Raw genomic sequence first — 17,393 nt, 5'->3', positions numbered from 1 at the left:
GGCCTGTGGGCTCTGGGCAGGGCAGGAGCAGGGGCTGGCTGACCTGAAGGCCTTCCAGGCTGGGGGTGCACTGGAGCTGGACTGACACCCCACCCCGATACCCCAAGGGTACCCTGAACTGGGCCTTTGAAATTAGGCTGGGGAGGCAGGAGGCAGAGGGGCCACTCCAGGTGAGAATGGGAAGCGAGGCTCTTTCATGGTTCTTTCCAAGCCTCTCTGGGAAGGGCAGACCCTGCCAACAGGGTTTGGCTATGAAGAAGGGGAATGTCCATGTCTAAGCTGAAATCTATTCAGGGAGCCTTCAGCCCTTTCACCCACAATCTCTTCAGGGCTTCTGGGGGTGGCTTGGCACAGTGGTTAAGGCTTGGGTGTGCTCAGGCTACTTCTATGCAGTGCCCGGAGGCAAGCTGCTGCTTCTCTGAGTCCTCTTTCTTCATTCACTGGCTGATGACTGCGGCCTGTATAGGATGACTGAACTAAGGTGGAGCAGGGCTTTAGCTGCTCATGGCTGGTTCTGCTGGGGGCCTCTCAGCTCCCAGCCCAGGACTTCTGACCCAATGGATCACCCCCAATCCAGACCAAGAACTCAGTGGGAGTACTGTTCCCAGAGCCATTCCCCCAGCACTGAGGCCCCTACAGGAAAGGCTGGGCGGGACACAGCTTTGGCTGGATCCCTCCTACGAGAGAGCCTTGGTCTCTCAGAAGACAGCTGGTTTCCTAAGGAATACACTTTGAACCTGAGACTGGGCAGAGTTTGACTGCGGGTCCTGACCCAGTATTTCCCTCACTAGCTCCTCCCACAGACTGAGATGCCATCCAAAACCGGAGCTTCCTAGAGTGCCAGGACCCTACCCAACATTCCGAAGTCCAGCCTGAAAGAGCTCCACCACCCCTTCTTGCACAGGAGTAGCTGAGGCAGATACCAGACCCTGGGTCACATTTTCCTGGGGGATGGGTAGCTTAGGTGGAGGAGAGGGGTGATGAGCGAGTGATGGCTTTTGTGACAAGGAAAACTGGAGCCCAAGTAGAACAGCTATCTATCTCCCTGCTGTGTAACTGGGGGCAGCTACGTGCCCTCGCTGAGCCTCCAGGTCCTCCAAAGCCTCCAAGAAAGGTATTCCACCAGGAGGGTGACAAGACTGATGTCCCTAAGCTTTTGTGCTCAAGTCTAGTAGTGCTCTTCCACTTAAGCCACAGCTCCACTTCTGGCTTTTTGATGGTTCATTGGAGGTAGGAGTCTTATGACTTTTCCTGCCCAAGCTGGCTTTGATCCTTGCTCTTCAGATCTTAGCTTCTTGATGGGAGCCACAGACAACCCACTGGAAAAGAACTGTTGATGGTGACAAGTTTCCAGGGTTAAGAACACGTTTTATTTACTTGTGTGCCAATCCTGGAACTTGAGTTCAGGGTCTGGGTGCTATCCCTTAGCATTTTTGCTCCAGGTTAGTGCTCAACACTCGAGCCCCAGCTGTACTTCTGGATTCTGCAGTCCTCAGATCTCAGCCTCCTGAGCAGCTAAGATTGCAAGTGTGAGCCACTGGGGCCTAGCTGTTTTAGAGGAGCCTGGGTTCATATCCTAGCTCTTCCCTGTGACAGTTGTACGACCTTAAGACAAGTCAGTTCTAGAATAAAAGCTTAAAAAATCTTCCTGTGAGATTGTTAGGGAAACAAATCGGTCCCTATGGGCTTGGCATGTTTCGTACCTGCTGTGATGGGGTTTTCTATGCCAATTCCAGACTACAACCCCCAGGTATGCAGTCAGACACTAATCTGGGGTTGCTGTGGAGGTATGCTGTTGATGTGACTCAAGTCTGTAATCGGCTCACTTTAAGTAAGGGAGATTATCTAGGAGATCGGCGGGGCTGCCTTAGTGTGAGGCTGTGAGAGCAGAGCCGAGGTTTCTTTAAGAGGATAGTTTTCTTTGTGGATGGATGCCAGCCTTGGGCCATGCTATGCCAGAGAGATCCAGCCTGCTCTTCCTGATGGCCTGCCAGTGAGCTGTGTGTACACATGCATGTGTGCATGCAGCATGTGCATGTATGTATTCAGTGTACTGTGTACACGGAAAGAAGTGAGCTGTAGGAAAGTGGATCATGTGCTGTGGAGTTCCAAGCCGAGATCTAGGAGAGCCATTGATAATCCAAGTCCAAAGAACTGAGAACAGGAGAGCCAATGTTTAGTTTCAAATCTGAAGGCTGGATAAAGCTGATGTTCCAATTCCAAGGCAATCAGACAAAATAATTCTCCTTTAGTCCCACTTGATCATACTTTTTGTTTTATTCATGCCTTTACCTAATTGGATGAGGCCCACTAACAAAGGGAAGGTAGTGTGCTTTAGTTGGTCCAGCGATAGAAAAGCTAATCCTAGTTTTTAAACTAGTCAAACAGGCTCAACACAATCCCTATCAAAATTCCAGATTAACAACTGTAACTCGGGAGGCTGAGATCTGAGGATCACAGTTCAAAGCCAACAGGAAAATCTGTGAGACTCTTATGTCTAATAAAGTATTCAGAAAAAAGCCAGAAGTAATGTATATGGCTCAAGTGGTAGAGTGCTATCCTAAAACAAAACAAAACAACAACAACAATAAAACAAAGCAAAGCAAACCAAAACTCGTGGATAGATCTCAGACCCTGAGTTCAAACCCTAGGAATGGCACACACACACACATTCTCTTTCTCTTTCTCTCTCTCTCTCTCTCTCTCTCTCCCTCACACACACACACACACACACACACACACACACACACACATTCTCTCTCTCTCTCTCTCTCTCACACACACACACACACTCTCTCTCTCTCTCTCTCACACACACACACATTCTCTCTCTCTCTCTCTCTCTCTCTCTCTCTCTCTCTCTCTCTCTCTCTCTCTCTCTCTCTCTCACACACACACACACACACAAAGCTAATGCATCCAACAACATCCTCATGGGAATATTCAACATTACTGTGCAGACTCGTTATCAGATTAACCATCTACCTGTAGATGTTAGATTTGCTTGACCAGACCCTACCATCATACAGACCAAGTTCTGGCAATAAGCCTTTTTTTTTTTTTTTGCCAGTCCTAGGCTTGAGCTCAGGGCCTGAGCACTGTCCTTGGACTTTCTCAAGGCTAGAGCTCTACCACTTGAGCCTCAGCACCACTTCTGACTTTTTTCTATGTATGTGGTGCCAAGGAATTGAACCCAGGTCTTCGTGCATGCTAGGCAAGCACTCTACCACTAGGTCAAACTCCCGGGCCACGGCAATAAGCCTTTTAAAGGATATCTCTTGCTAATTGTATTTCTCTGGCTGAACTCTGGTACACATAGTGAGTTGTGGTAAGAATAATAATTTGACCCATCTGTGGGTCTGCACACAGAAAAACACTAAAAACACTAAGAAGTCCTGTTTAAAATGGGGGTCGGGAATCCACAGCCCCCATGGGCCCCAGCAGTCAAGAGAAATTCCTTCCCAAGCACTCCCGTGTTCTCTAGGCCCCCAGAAGACAGTCAACATGGATCCCTTGGGTACCAAATGTGTAGAGGAGAAAGCACACATGTAGCTCTGTTGCATGCCAGCTTTCCCCTAAAAATTCCACCCATTAACTAACTTCATTCTTGAAATCAGTAAGTCTCCCATTTCACAGAAGGTAAAGTATGTCACAGAGAAGCCAATTATATGCCCAAAAAGCCAGAGCACCAGAGGCTCATCTCAACCCCCTCATACCCTCCCTGTTGCTGGAACCTCTGGGTCGAGCCTTTCAGAGAATGCAGGAGGCTTTGGAAAGGCACTGATGGGGGTGCTTTTGTTTCCCCCTTTACCTGATGGAAGGGTGGCTCTGCTTGATCTTTGATCTCATTTTAAATGCCATCTTTGACTCAGAAATGTCTGATTCATTTTTGCATCCAGAACCCTTGACATGGGGTAAGGATTTGAGAAACAAGAACTGTTACATCTTTCTGGGCCTCAGTTTGCTTGGTTTCTGCAGATTCTAACATAGTCCTGTGTTAATCAGCTTTACATTGCTCTAACAAATATCTTAGAGAAAATATTTGAAAGGGCTAGCCGCATAGCCTAGTGGTAGAGTGCTCTCCTAGCATGCACAAAGCCCTGGGTTCAATTCCTCAGTATCACATACACAGAAAAAGCCAGAAGTGGTGCTGTGGCTCAAGTGGCAGAGTGCTAACCTTGAGCAAAAAGTATCCAAGGACAGTGCCCAGGCTCTGAATTCAAGCCCCAGGACTTGGGGGACGGGGAAGAAAAAAAACTATTTGAAAGGAGGAAAGCTTCATTTCAGCTTATGAGCCTAGAAATTTCAGCCCAGCAGGTGGGAAAGGTATGGAAGAGCAGAGACGTTCACATCATAGTGGCCGGGAAGAAAGGGAAAGGGGTGAATATAATACAGGATATTTATCTCTTCTATTTATTCCTCTGGCTCCCAGCCTGGGGATGGTGTCATCCACATTCAGAGTTGGTCTTCTCACCTTTGGAAACATCCTCACTGATATACCCAGAGGTGCTCTCTGCTAATCTCCTCGGTATCTCTCATTCAAATCAAGTTGGCAATCAGAATTAAACACCATGACAGGCACTGGTGGCTCACATCTGTAATCCTAAGTCATTGGGAATGGAAAGATCATGGTTCAAGGCCAGCTGGAGCACACATGCACACACACACACACACACACACACACACACACACACAAGTTCAGGATATCCCTTCTCAACTCATAGCTTGGTGTGTTGTCAAATGCCCATCATCCAGGCCATGTGGGAGGCTGGAGTCAGGAGGGTCTCCAGGCTAGCTGCGGAAGGAAGAAATGTCTGGGAGACTCTGTCTTCATGGAGAAAAGCTAGATGTGGTGGTACATGTGTTTGATCCCAATAACGATAGGAACTCTACAAGTAGTCAGATCAAGGCTCAGTTGGGAATTCAGGCCTTATCCTAATAATAAACAGGGAAAAAAGGGGGGAAGGAGGCATGGCTCATTGGTATTGCACCAGCCTAGCAAGCATGAGGCCCTGAGTTCAAACTCCTACATGCCACACACACACACACACACACACACACACACACACACACACACACACACACAAAGTCAACCATCATAGTTCTTGAGCTTTATAGGTGTCTAATGGATTAATTTCCTTCTTTCTCATTTCCACCTTCTTTGCCAATTCTTTCTTCGTCTCTTCCCTGTCCATGATAGGTGGTAGGGTGGAGAAGGAAAGGAAGCAGAAGAAAGTAAGAGAAGAGCTGGGCTCTCGTGCCACATGCCTGTAATCCCAATTACTCAAAAGGGTGAGATCTGAGGACTGAGGTCCAACAACTCTGTAAGACTCTTAGCGGGCCGGGAGTTTGGCCTAGTTGTAGAGTGCTTGCCTAGCATACTACAAGCCCTGGGTTCAATTCCTCAGTACCACACACACAGAGAAAGCTGGACGTGGTGCTGTGGTAGAGTGCTAGCCTTGAGAAAGAACAGTGCCCAGGCCCTGAGTTCAAACCCCAGGACTGGCAAAAAAAAAAAAAAAGACTCTTAGCTCCAATTAACCAGCAAGAAGCTGAAAGTGAAGGTGAAGGGATGGCTCAAGTGGTAGAGTACCAGCCTTGAGAGAAAAAGCTAAGGGAAAGTTCAAAGCCCTGAGTTCAAGCCTCATTATTGGCGTGCACACACACACACACACACACACACACACACACACACACACACGGGAGAGATGTGAGGCATGCATACAAGATTGCCTAGTTTTGGGGTTTTCTTTTGTTAGTCATGGGACTTGAACTCAGGGCCTAGGGTACTGTCTCTGAGCTTTTCTGCTCTAGGCTAGTGCCCTACCACTTTGGCCACACAGCTCCACTTCCAGTTTTTCTGGTGGTTAACTGGAGACAAGAGTCTCATGGTCTTTCCTGCTTAGGCTGGCTTTGAACTGTGATCCTCAGATCTCAGCCTCCAGAGTAGCTAGGATTTTGAGTGTGTGCCACCAGTGCCTGGCACATGCCCACTCTGGTCTCTTATACTAACATTGTGCTGAGGATCTACTCAGGATACTTAGGCAAGAAGAAGAAGTCATTCAAATAGAAAAGAAAGCCGCTAAACTCTATTACAGATGACCTGATCTTGTATATATAAACCCTAAGTCACCCTACAGAACTATTCGAACAATAAGTTCAACAAGGTTATAGAACACAAGACCAATGCTTTTTTCTTTTTTTTTTTTGGTCATACCTGAGCTTAAACTCATGGTCTGGGCACTATTCTTGAGCTTTCTCAAGGATAGTATTCTGCCATTTGAGCCCCAGCACCACTTCTGGCTTTTCCTGTGTATGTGGTACTGAGGACTCGAACCCAGGGCTTCGTGAATGCTAGGCAAGCACTCCACCACTAGGCCACACTTCTAGGCCCACCAGTGCATTTTTTTTAAATTCTTACATAGTGAATAATCCATGATTATATTAAGAAAAAAATGTATCCGCAATAGCAAAAAAAAAAATACAGAGAAGTTTAACTAAAGAGATTTAGAACTCAGAAAATTATAGCTATAGAAAGAAATGAAAAGATCTAAACTAGCGGGAAACCATCATATATTCATGAACTGGAAGATATATTCACAGTTCTCCCGAAACTGGTCTGCAGGTTCAACACAATCCCTATCAAAATTCCAGATGATTTGTTTGTTCAAACTGGTCAGCTGGCTTTAAAATTGAGGTAGAATGCCACGGGATCCAGTCTAGCAAAAACAATCCTGAAAAAGAAAATTAGAGGAGGAGGATTCACTTCTGGATTTCAAAACTTGGAGCCTGGAGCCTGGCCTAATGGTAGAGATGGTAGAGTACTTGCACAGCATGCAGGAAACCCTGGGTTCGATTCCTCAGTACCACATTAACAGAAAAAGCCAGAAGGGATACTGTGGCTCAAGTGGTAGAGTTCTAGCCACAAAAAAGCCCAAGGTCAGTGCTCAGGCCCTGAGTTCAAGCCCTAGGACTGGCAAAAAAAAAAAAAAAAAAAAACCAACCCAGATTTCAAAACTTATTCCAAAGTAATAGTACTCAGAACAGTGTGGTACTAGAGCAAGGCTAGATCTATAGGTCAGTGGGCTATAGTTGAGAGTTCAGAAACAAACTCACTCATCCTGGTCAACAAATTGTCCACTACAGAGACCAAGACCATTTCATAAATAAGAACACCTCTTTTTTTTATTTTATTTTTTTGCCAGTCCTGGGGTTTGAACTCAGGGCCTGGACACTGTCCTTGAGCTTTCTCAAGGCTAGCGCTCTACCACTCGAGCTACAGCACCACTTCTAGCTCTATGTGTGTGTGTGTGTGTGTGTGTGTGGTGTGTGTGTGTGGTGTGTGTGTGTGCGTGTGTGTGTGTAATACCAAAGAATCAAACCCAGGGCTTCTTGCATGCTAGGCAAGCACTCTACCACTAGGCCACAATTTGGGCCCAAGAACAACCTTTTTAATAAGTGAAGAGCAATGAAAGAATTTGGGTCTGGGACCAGGCATACTTTGCTTATATGCCTCTGCGTGACTCTGAGCAAGTGATTTCACATAGAGCTCAAGTTTTCTCAGTTGTTAACGCAAAGGTAACCGGAGAATGCTTAATTCATGAGCACAGATGCCTTACATGAAGTCCTAACAGAGCTAGACTCTTGGGCAAGTCATAGACAAGTTAGGGAAGCATGGTGGGGACATGTTCATGAGTATTAGCCTCTGATTATGTCCTGCACACAGTGTTGCTTTCTTCAGGAAAAGGTAGGCCTGGCGGGGCTTGAGTCTGCAGGCTGGGCTTGGCGGAGCTCTGTGGGTTGGTAATAAATGAACAGGAAAGGAGATTCCATTAGGCAGGAATGTCTGGGGAGGGGGTGGGGAAGGAGCCCGCTTCTCTCCTAGCACCAGTCAGCCCTGCAGCTGTGATTGATGTGCCTTGCACCACCACAGCAGCAGCAGCAGCCCCTGGGCCTGGCGGAAGGAGGCCCCCTCCCTTACCCCTCCTGGAATGAGGCCAGTAGCCAGATGTTTCTGGCCTTTGGGGAGTGAGCGTGGGGGCAGGGAAGGCCAGCCATGGCCTTCCAAAGAATAGCAACTCAGATACTGGGCCTCCCTTCCTCCTCTTCAGCAACTGGCTCAGGTGGCTTTCATTCTCCAGTGGACCTTAGCCAGTCATTTTTGCCTCTCTAGGGCTAGTGGATTCTTCCTCACCCTGTCATAGTAGCTGCCCAGGCATTGTTGCTTTGGGTGAACCAAATACAAGCCCCTTTAGAACCCATGTAGGACCCCTGCCCTGTGGCCAGGTTAGTGATCGGCTGGCCCGAGGCCTCAGAAATGTACCCTTTCCTGGCATGGATGAAAGACACTGTGGGCGAGTCCTGTCTGCCTTCACTTTCCCACTGGGACCAGTCACTCAGTCTAAATGACAGCAGATCATCTGCAAGCCTGCAGCCACAGAACACAGCCTCGGGAAGACCTAGGAGGGTAGCAGTGAAGCATGACCCAGTCCTCCTCCTTGGAAAGGAGGGGTGACACTTGTGAGAGGCTGGAGGAGGGAGCAGGACTTGAGGGCGATCACTCAGGGTTTCCTGGAAGCCAAGAATCCAGCCAGCTGCATGGAACCAGCATCTTTTCTGACATCCACGTTCTCCACGGCACACAAGTCCACCTGCTCAGTGGTTCCTGTAGTGTTGTCTGCTCTACACACACACACACACACACACACACACAACATACTCATATACACATACACATATATACACCTCACACACACACACACACACACATATACACATGCACATTCCTAAACACAAACACACACATATCCATACACACATTCACACAACACACAAACACCACCCACTCATTTACCCGTACATATACATATGCTCACACACATATATACACACATACACACATACTGACAATAGAATAATACCACTAATGACGCATTCACTGATTTATTGCGTATTCACAAAGTGCCAGACTCTCCTGAGACGTTGTTTGACTATTCCATTGTTCACTCAGGTGCAGCCAGGAGGTGAAGTCACAGATAATGCTGAGCAGAGGGGTGCCCTGCCCTGCATGCGCTGCCCTTTACTGCCCTTTGCCCCACTCAGATGTAACCTGCCCTGCCCTCCTCCCCTCCAGGCTGCAGTGTCTGAGGCACCCCTGTGCCTTGCCTAGCCCTTGGTACACAGTCAGACAGACCTGGCTTGTCCAGGTTCAGGCTGTAAAATACCATCTTAGCTCCTTAGGTAGACACAGTTTTTCCCCAAACCATGGCTTCTTAATTGAAAGAGGACAGCAGCCAAACCCACTCTGGGTCACGGAGTTCTTTCTCTTCCCGTTCAAACTCTCCAGGCCTCTCCCTTCTCTCTCCTCCTTTGTCCTCTCAAGCCAACCTTGAGGGTCTACCTAATAGAATGCCTGGCCCAGGATTGGCACTGGGGCTGGGGCTGGGGATCTGCTAGGTCATTTCAGAGATCTGCTAGGTCATCTTCTGAGGCTCAGAAAGGAGTGGCATCCTTGAGGACACATGAGGATTGAAGGGCAAGACAAAGAGATGTCCCTCCACCTGGGCCAGGGTGTTGTCTGAGAAGCCAGTGGAAGAACAACAGGAGAAGCAGAGGTCGAAGCATTGTGTGTCGCCTTTTAGATCTTGGCTCAGATATGAGATGCCAAGAGTTCAGAGTTCCTGTGACGTGGCATCAGGAGAGTGTAAGTCTCAGGTACTTTCTCTAATCATCGTCTTCCTTGTTCTTCTTGATGGTCTGTCCAGTAGGTACCATGCTACCATCTTCTGCCATTTTCCACACAGAGAAGCCCAAGCTCTCAACCAGCCAGCACACCGACCTAGGTATGTTTTCCTTCAAACCCAAGCTTTCTTCCTAGTCTGCACTGCCTTGGTGGAGGGAAGGAGATGCTGGAGTATCCAGCAGATGAGGGGTAGCAAGCTGGGAGGTAAGCAATCTTTAAGAAGGATGGGGGAGTTGGGTACTGAGTGGCTCACACTTGTAATCCTAGCTACTGAGGAGGCCGAGATCTGAGGACTGAGGTTTGAAAGCCAACCTGGGCAGGAAATTCCATGAGACTTCAATGAACTACCCCGAAGCAGAAAGTGGAGCTGTGGTTTAAGTGGTAGAACACCTTGAACAAAAAAAAAGCTAGGGAAAAAACACCTAGGCCCTGAGATCAAGCCCCAGTGCCAGTGACACACACACAGGTGCACGCACACACACACACACACACACACACACACACACACACACACACACACAGTGGAAGGAGAAGGGAGCATTGTGGGAATTGGACACTATTTTGGATCAGTTTATGGAGCAGGAATGTGTCTGGGGAGCCTGGGACCAACAACGGGACAGAGAATCTGGGCTGAGGGAGCCATGTGAGCCTTGGGAATCCTTTGATTCTTTCTCCACAAATTGGTCAGAGCCAGGTATTCAGGTCCTTGGAGCTCCGGAAGACTCACAGAAGTTGCAGAAGGCCCTGAGTTGGACAAAAGTTTCTTTGGCATCATAAAACAGGCTCCACAGAACGTTGGTGACTATGCCACCCCTAGAGAGGGACACTGCAGGGCATGCGAAGGCACCAGGTTCAAAGTCCTTGAGAGGTGTTAGCATTGTCTAGGTTCCTGGTGCATTCATTGGCTGGAGGGCAGCATGCCAAGCAGCCAGAAGTGAGTCCTGGCAGATTCATTTTGGCAGACACAGGTTGTGTGTGGGGAGGGGTGTGGGATGGGAGAAAGGAAACCCCACTCTCCCCAGTTGTCTCTCTGTGGTATAGAACCCTGAAGCCAATACTGTGATTTAATTGGCTAAATCCCCGAATCACAGAGGGCAGACTTAATAGTAGAGCCAGTAGATAGTTGAGGAAGGAGCCTCCAGGCACTCCGCAGGGACTTGCTCAGAGTGCTAGCTCTGATCTCTTCAGTCTTCAGTTCTGAGCTCAGTGAATCCATCTCCAGAAAGTCTACTTGGATATCTGCCTACTCTCACTGCACATAGAGGCCAAACTTCTCCAAAACTATCCTACTAAAAATGGACTTCTCTGTCCGTTTGTGGTTACACTTCACTTGTGGGATTTTTATTTTTATTTTTTGGATTGACACTAGCCATTCTAGTCACTATCACTTTAGATCAATGGTGGTGTAGAGTAAGAACCTAAGAAATCTGTTTTGAACCAGAAGACAGGTAGATAGATATCTGTATGGCTGTATGCGTGATTAGGGAGATGGATGGGTGGATGGATGAATGAATGATTGGATTCCCAGGCCCAGGGCTGGAGTAAGGCCTCAGAACTGGGTTACAAGTGCTATCATCCACACCTCCCTGCTCTGAATATGACTTTCTACTCTTAGGGGCCTCCTTGAGGCAGTAAGTTACCAAAGGTGTCTTAGTGAGTTTCTGCCTTCAAATACTATATACTATATATGAAAAATTCTTTCTGTCCTGGGCTGGTCTAACCCTCGCCATTGAGGCTGGGTCGGGAGGTTGTTTGCCCAGGGGATAACGCCTCACAGCCTATGTGTTGGCCAGGAAGAGATTCTGTGGCAGCCACGGAAGAAATAGGTGTTACTGTTCAGAGCCAACACACGACTTCAGAGGAGGGCACCTCACTGTCCGTGATGGGTGGAAGAGGGTGATGTCACGTGACAGAGGTATAGGGTGAGAGTGCAGGCAGGGACAGAGAACAAAGGCTGGCACTCCCAGGGGGTCATAAACTCCCACTGAGGCCTTTGGACTTTGATCACTATAGAGTAGAGACATATATTTTAAAGCTATCATATGTATTTGACATTAAAAAAAAAACAAAACCCTCACACTGCCTGTTCATTTGAAAAAAGCTGAGCATTGCACAGGGCAAATCTATAATGCCAGCTACTCAGAAGGCTGAAATCTGAATATTGAAGTCTGAAGCAGCCTGGGCAGGGAAGTCTGTGAGGCTCTTATCTCCAATTAAAGACCAACAATCTGGAAGTAGAGTTGTGGGGTCAAGTGTTAGGGAGCACCTATCGTGAATGAAAAGGGAAGAATGCCCAGGTTCTGAGTTCAAGCCCCAGGGGTTCTGGTGCACTCACAAGAAAACTACACCCAAAACAAACAGAAAAACAACCCATTTACAACAACAACTTTGTGCTATGCTCAATTGGAAAAAAATCTCCTGTCTTCCTACCCGTTTTCTACTAAGAAACAACCCTGGTGTACAACGTTTGTTTATCCTTGGCGAAATCTTCCAGTCTGTATTGATTCAGTGGCTCCACCCTTCCTTGGAGTGTTATTTATTTACTTGCTGGGGATGAAACCCAGAGCTTGTAAATGCTCAGCAGGCTCTCTACCAGACTACATTCTCGGCTCACTCTGCTTTGAGGCCCTGTGCGCACCATTTTGCCTGATGTGTGCCTTCGAGAGAATGGCTCAGCAGCACGGGCAGGTCCGGGCACTGATTTTCCTCACATACTGGCCTGCTGCACAATGCTCTGCACTTCGTCAGCCATCCACACCAGTACACACTGGCATGATATGATCTTTAGACTTGCTTCCACAGACACTCCTGCAAGAAACCCCTTCCTGGGGGAATTCATTTTGGAGCATATGATCTGGGCCCTGGGCTAGATAATTTCTTAGACCTGGTAATTCCAAGGGTGTGTGCATCAAATTCAATAGATATCACCAGATCATCACTTTGTTTCTAATTCAGTTGGCGGGGGAGGGGGGGAAGAACCAGTTACTCAATTATGAGCCACACAGTCTTAAATCCTGAGATGGAGATTTGGGGGGAGTCTGAAGTTTGTATATTAAACATATTTTCTACCTCTGACCCATATCATCCTTCAAATAAGCTCATTCTGAATGCAAATTCTTCCTTGAGTCTCAGAGAGAGGGTTTCAGTGGATAGGTTTCTTTGCTCTTATAAGAAGCCCCTGCTTTCTTGGTCATGAAAGGAGCCACTTTCCCCAGGAATGACTGCAAACAACCTAGGGGGAGAGGATGGGCTGCAGGCAGCTGTGCTAGGGGCTGAGTTCAGCCAAAGCCCGCACAGAAGGCTGCCAAGAGGTTCTTCTTTTCGTTTTTCCAAGCTTTGCACTGTGGGCTGGGGCTCAGTGTCATCCTCATGTTTCCTATTACTCTATAAGGCTCCCTTCAAAGCATCAGCCACACAGGCCCTTTGATGTCTGGGCTGAGTAGGCCTCTGCCTTGGGGAGACACATCTTTATTAAGGATGGAGGTGGGGGGGATGGGGGAAGGCTCGTACAGCCTGAGCTTGTCCCCAGGCCCTTCCCCGATGTGCTCCCTGGACTCCACTCCAGCGGGTACTGCAGGCTCCCCTAGGGAGTGGAGGGACCACCACAGCCTGGCCAAGCGCAAAGACCCAATGATGGAGCCTGAAAACATCCTGTAATGGTCCACAGGACGAGTTGGTGGAACAACCTTCTACCAGGGTCACATTAAGGCAGCAGTCTTTGATCTGCTTGAGCTTCTGGAAAGTCTTTGGGGCTGACACTCTGCAGCTGAGGGAGTGTGTGGTGTCTGCAGTCACCCTGCTTAATCCTTGGCTTGGATCCTTATGTGACCCTATGGGGCTTTAACCAAGTCACTAACCCAGTTTGCTCCTCTACTTGCTTCTCCCCAAGAAAACACAATGACAGTTTCTGCATCTGGAGATGTTCACAAAATGAAATAAGATTCATAAGCATGGAGCACCTGTGAGTGGCTCACACCTTTAATCCTAGCTACTCGGGAGGCTGAGATCTGAGAATCACAGTTCAAAGCCAGCCCAGGCAGGAAAATCCAGGCGACTCTTATCTCCAATAAATTACCCAAAATGCCAGAAGTGGAACTGTAGTAGAGAGCTACACTTGAAGAAAAGAAACTCAGGAATAGCACCCAGGCCCTGAGTTCAAGCCCTAGGACAGGCAAAAAAATAAATAAATAAAATAAAATCATGAGCAGGGAGCGGCGGCTCACACCTGCAACCCTAGCTATGCAGGAGGCTGAGATCTGAGGATAGAGATTCAAAGCCAGCTCGGACACTAAAGAATGTGCGACACTTATCTCCAGTTAATCACTAGAAAATGGGAAGTGGGGCTGTGGCTCCAGGGGTAGGGTGATAGCCTTAAGCTGAAGAGCTCAGGGACAGTGCTCAGGCCCAGAGTTCAAGCCCCATGACTCATAAAAATAAAATAAAATCATCAGCTTGGGTCTTGTGTAGGGAGTATCAAAATAACAGCTCATGATCACGACTTTTGTTTTCTTTTTAATACAGGTACTGGGGAGGAGTGGGCTTGAACTCAGGCCCTATGTGTTTCTCTCTCTCTCTCTCTCTCTCTCTCTCTCTCTCTCTCTCTCCGCTTAAGGCTAATGCTCTACCCCTTGAGCCACACCTCCACTTCTGGCTTTTTAGTGGTTAGAGAAAAGAGTCTCATGGACTCTCCTGCCCCAGCTGGCTTTAAACTTCAATCCTTAGGTCTCAGGCTTCTGAGTAGCTAGGATTATAGATGTGAGCCACCTCGCCTGGCTAACTCATTGGTATTATTGATGATGATTTAAAAAGAAAATTAAAAAGAGCAGAGGGTAAGAGGTTGTGTGCCTTGCTAATGCATCTCCAGGCTGACATACCATGGTTTTAGGAGGAGGGAGGGCTATCATGGCAATCAGAGAATTAACACTTCAGTTGCTTTACCCCTTCCTCCAATCTCCTGCTTCTGATTCCAAGGCCCTTCTTGGAGGGGCTGGAGAAAGATGAGGAAAAGGTGCCAGGCACAAAGCCACCCCCTTCATTCCCCCCCCCCCCCCCCCCCCCCCCCCGCTTACTTTGTCTGGAATGAAGGCCTGGCCAATGGAGTTGTGGAGAACTGAAGGACGTGGCCTTGCAGCCCCAACTCCTGCAGGCAGCCAGGGTGGAAAGGGGAGGAGGAGGTGGTTTCCTGGTAAAGTAGAAAAGGTTTAGATTTGACTTGGAAACACATTGAGAAGTCCCTGGCGGCTGCCTCCTCAGAAACAGCCTCTCTGAAGTGGAGCCCAGGCTCGGGAGGCTGTTTTGTATAAAGGGGCTCCAGGGATCTTGGGGATGGAGAATGGGCTGAACCTATTCTTCTGCAATTGCTGTGCATGCAATCGAGTGTCTGGCATTTCCTGCAGGCCTGCCAGGACCAGAGATGGTGTGTTTGTTCCCTAGGGTCAAGGGACTAGGGCAGAAGAAGAAGAGAGGGCTGCAGAGGGAGGGAGGGGGCGGCAGTCCAAGCCTTGGCCCCTGGGGCTCCATCTTCCTGATTTTCTTTGTTTTGCTTTTGTCCTATCTCTGAAGATAACATCCAAAGCAAGAACATTTTTCTTCACATGGAATCATTAGAACACTCTTGAACACACTTATTTCCAAAAGAACTTTGTGTTGCTTCTGTAAATGGAAGACCAATACTACTTCTTCAACCTAATAACTGTTAAATTTTACTTAGCTGCTTGGGATTCCTGCTCTCAGTGACTAAGCAGAACATGAATAATTGGGAGTACCAGGAAAGGCCATCTAGCCCCCAACCAAGACTTTTCTATTACATTTGCTAGAAAAATCAGAAGATGCCCAGGGAACTGTTATTATCAGTAACCAGAAACAATTTTTAGTGTAATTGTGCCGCAAATATTTCATACATAGACTATACATACTTAGGCTATCTAGAATGACAAAATGTCATTATCACCAGGTGTTAGTGGCTCAAGCTTATAATCCTAGCTACTCAGGAGGCTGAGATCTGAGGATCGAGGTTCAAAGTCAGCCCAGGCACAAAAGTCCATGAGATTCTTATCTCCAATTAACCTCTAGAAAATGGGAAGTAGGGGGTTGACTCTGGGGCAGGGAGATAGCCTTGAACTGAAGAGCACAGGGACAGCGTCTAGGCCCAGAGTTCAAGCCCCATAGCAGACCACTTGCAGCTTTTTCTGTGTATGTGCTACTGAGGAATCGAACCCAGGACTATGTGAATGCTAGGCAAGCACTCTACCACTAAGCCACGCCCCCAGCCCTATGGCATCAGTATTTTTATTTGCTAAGCCTTACCAATTTACTCTTTTTTTTTTTTTTGGTTTGGTTACTCATGGGACTTGAACTCTGGGCCTGGGCATTGTCCCTGAGCTCTTAAGCTCAAGGCTGGTACTCTACCACTTGAGCCACAGGGACACTTCCAGTTTTCTAGTGTGTGTGTGTGGGGGGGGGGGAGAAGGTAATTGGAGATAAGAGTCTCACAGACCTTTATGCCTGGGCTGGCTTTGAACCTCAATCTCAGCTTCCTAAGTAGCCAGGATTACAGGCGTGAACCACCAGCACCCAGCCCACTTTACTCTTGATAGATGAAAGCAAGCTTTTAAAGGAGTAATTCTCTTGGTGCTAAGAGAGTGTAAGTGTTCATCCTTATGCTATTAAAAGGTCTTTTTTAATTCAGTGGTATTAGACTAGGAGGGGATTTGGAGGTAGGAAGATCACTCAGAAAAACTCCCAGAGGTCAGCCCTTCCAGATAAGGGCTTGACCTCACTCTACGAGGACAGACAGCTTGTGTTGAAGAAATTGGTTTGTGACTCTGTGTATGTGTGCCCCAATCACACCCTCTCAGGATAGAAGAGGATTTGGGGCAATCTTTCAAATGGCCCATCCCAGGATAGGGAGCAGAAGAGGGCTGGGACATTGAGTCCTGTCTCAGCTGGAAGGAATCTCACCACCTACCAGTCCTGGCTCCTCATTCACCACTGGATGTGGGGAAGTTCTTCCTTGGACTGGAGAGAAATCTGCTCCTGTTGTGTATCTGTAGCCTTACTTAAAAGCACCCTTCCCACCGCCCTCCAGCCAGGGCCATCCTTTGAGAGTTATGATGGTAGTTCCAAAGACAGGAGAGACCCAAGTCTTTGAGCTGAGCTGCTCAAGCTGGGATTTCAGGAGGCGGACTGGGGTGACACAGAGAAGAGCCCAGGTGTGGGGCATTCCGGGAGCTAGGCTGGGACAGACCCAAGATAGAGAGGGAAGTTCTTTCCTGGGGTAATCACTCTGCAGGAGTTGTAGCAGGGAGCCTTGGAAGCAGGGGTTCTGTTTTGCTGTTCAGTTCCTTTATATGGCAATTTCTGAGCCTTAGCTCTGTTTTCTGTATTGTGAGAGGCTAAGCCTATTGCTATAGGTAAAATGTGAGTCTGATTTGATTGGCTGGTACTGGTGGATGTGTATGACAGAAAGGATTCTGAAGCAGCATCTTTCATCAGAGAGAAAACCGTTAATGTACATGGCAGTGAATGGATCTAGGAGCTGAATAAGTGCTGGTGGTGGTTGCAGGGTGGCTGCTGGCTTTGGCAGTGCTGGGCTCTGGAGTAAGAAAGCAGCTCAAATGAGCTGGTCAGCAAGCTCAGCACCAGAGACACC

The sequence above is a fragment of the Megascapheus bottae genome, chromosome 4 (genome assembly GCF_031878675.1).
Source record: "Megascapheus bottae isolate mThoBot1 chromosome 4, mThoBot2.hap1, whole genome shotgun sequence".
Lineage (NCBI taxonomy): Eukaryota > Metazoa > Chordata > Mammalia > Rodentia > Geomyidae > Megascapheus > Megascapheus bottae.
This window is presented reverse-complemented; position numbering follows the sequence as displayed.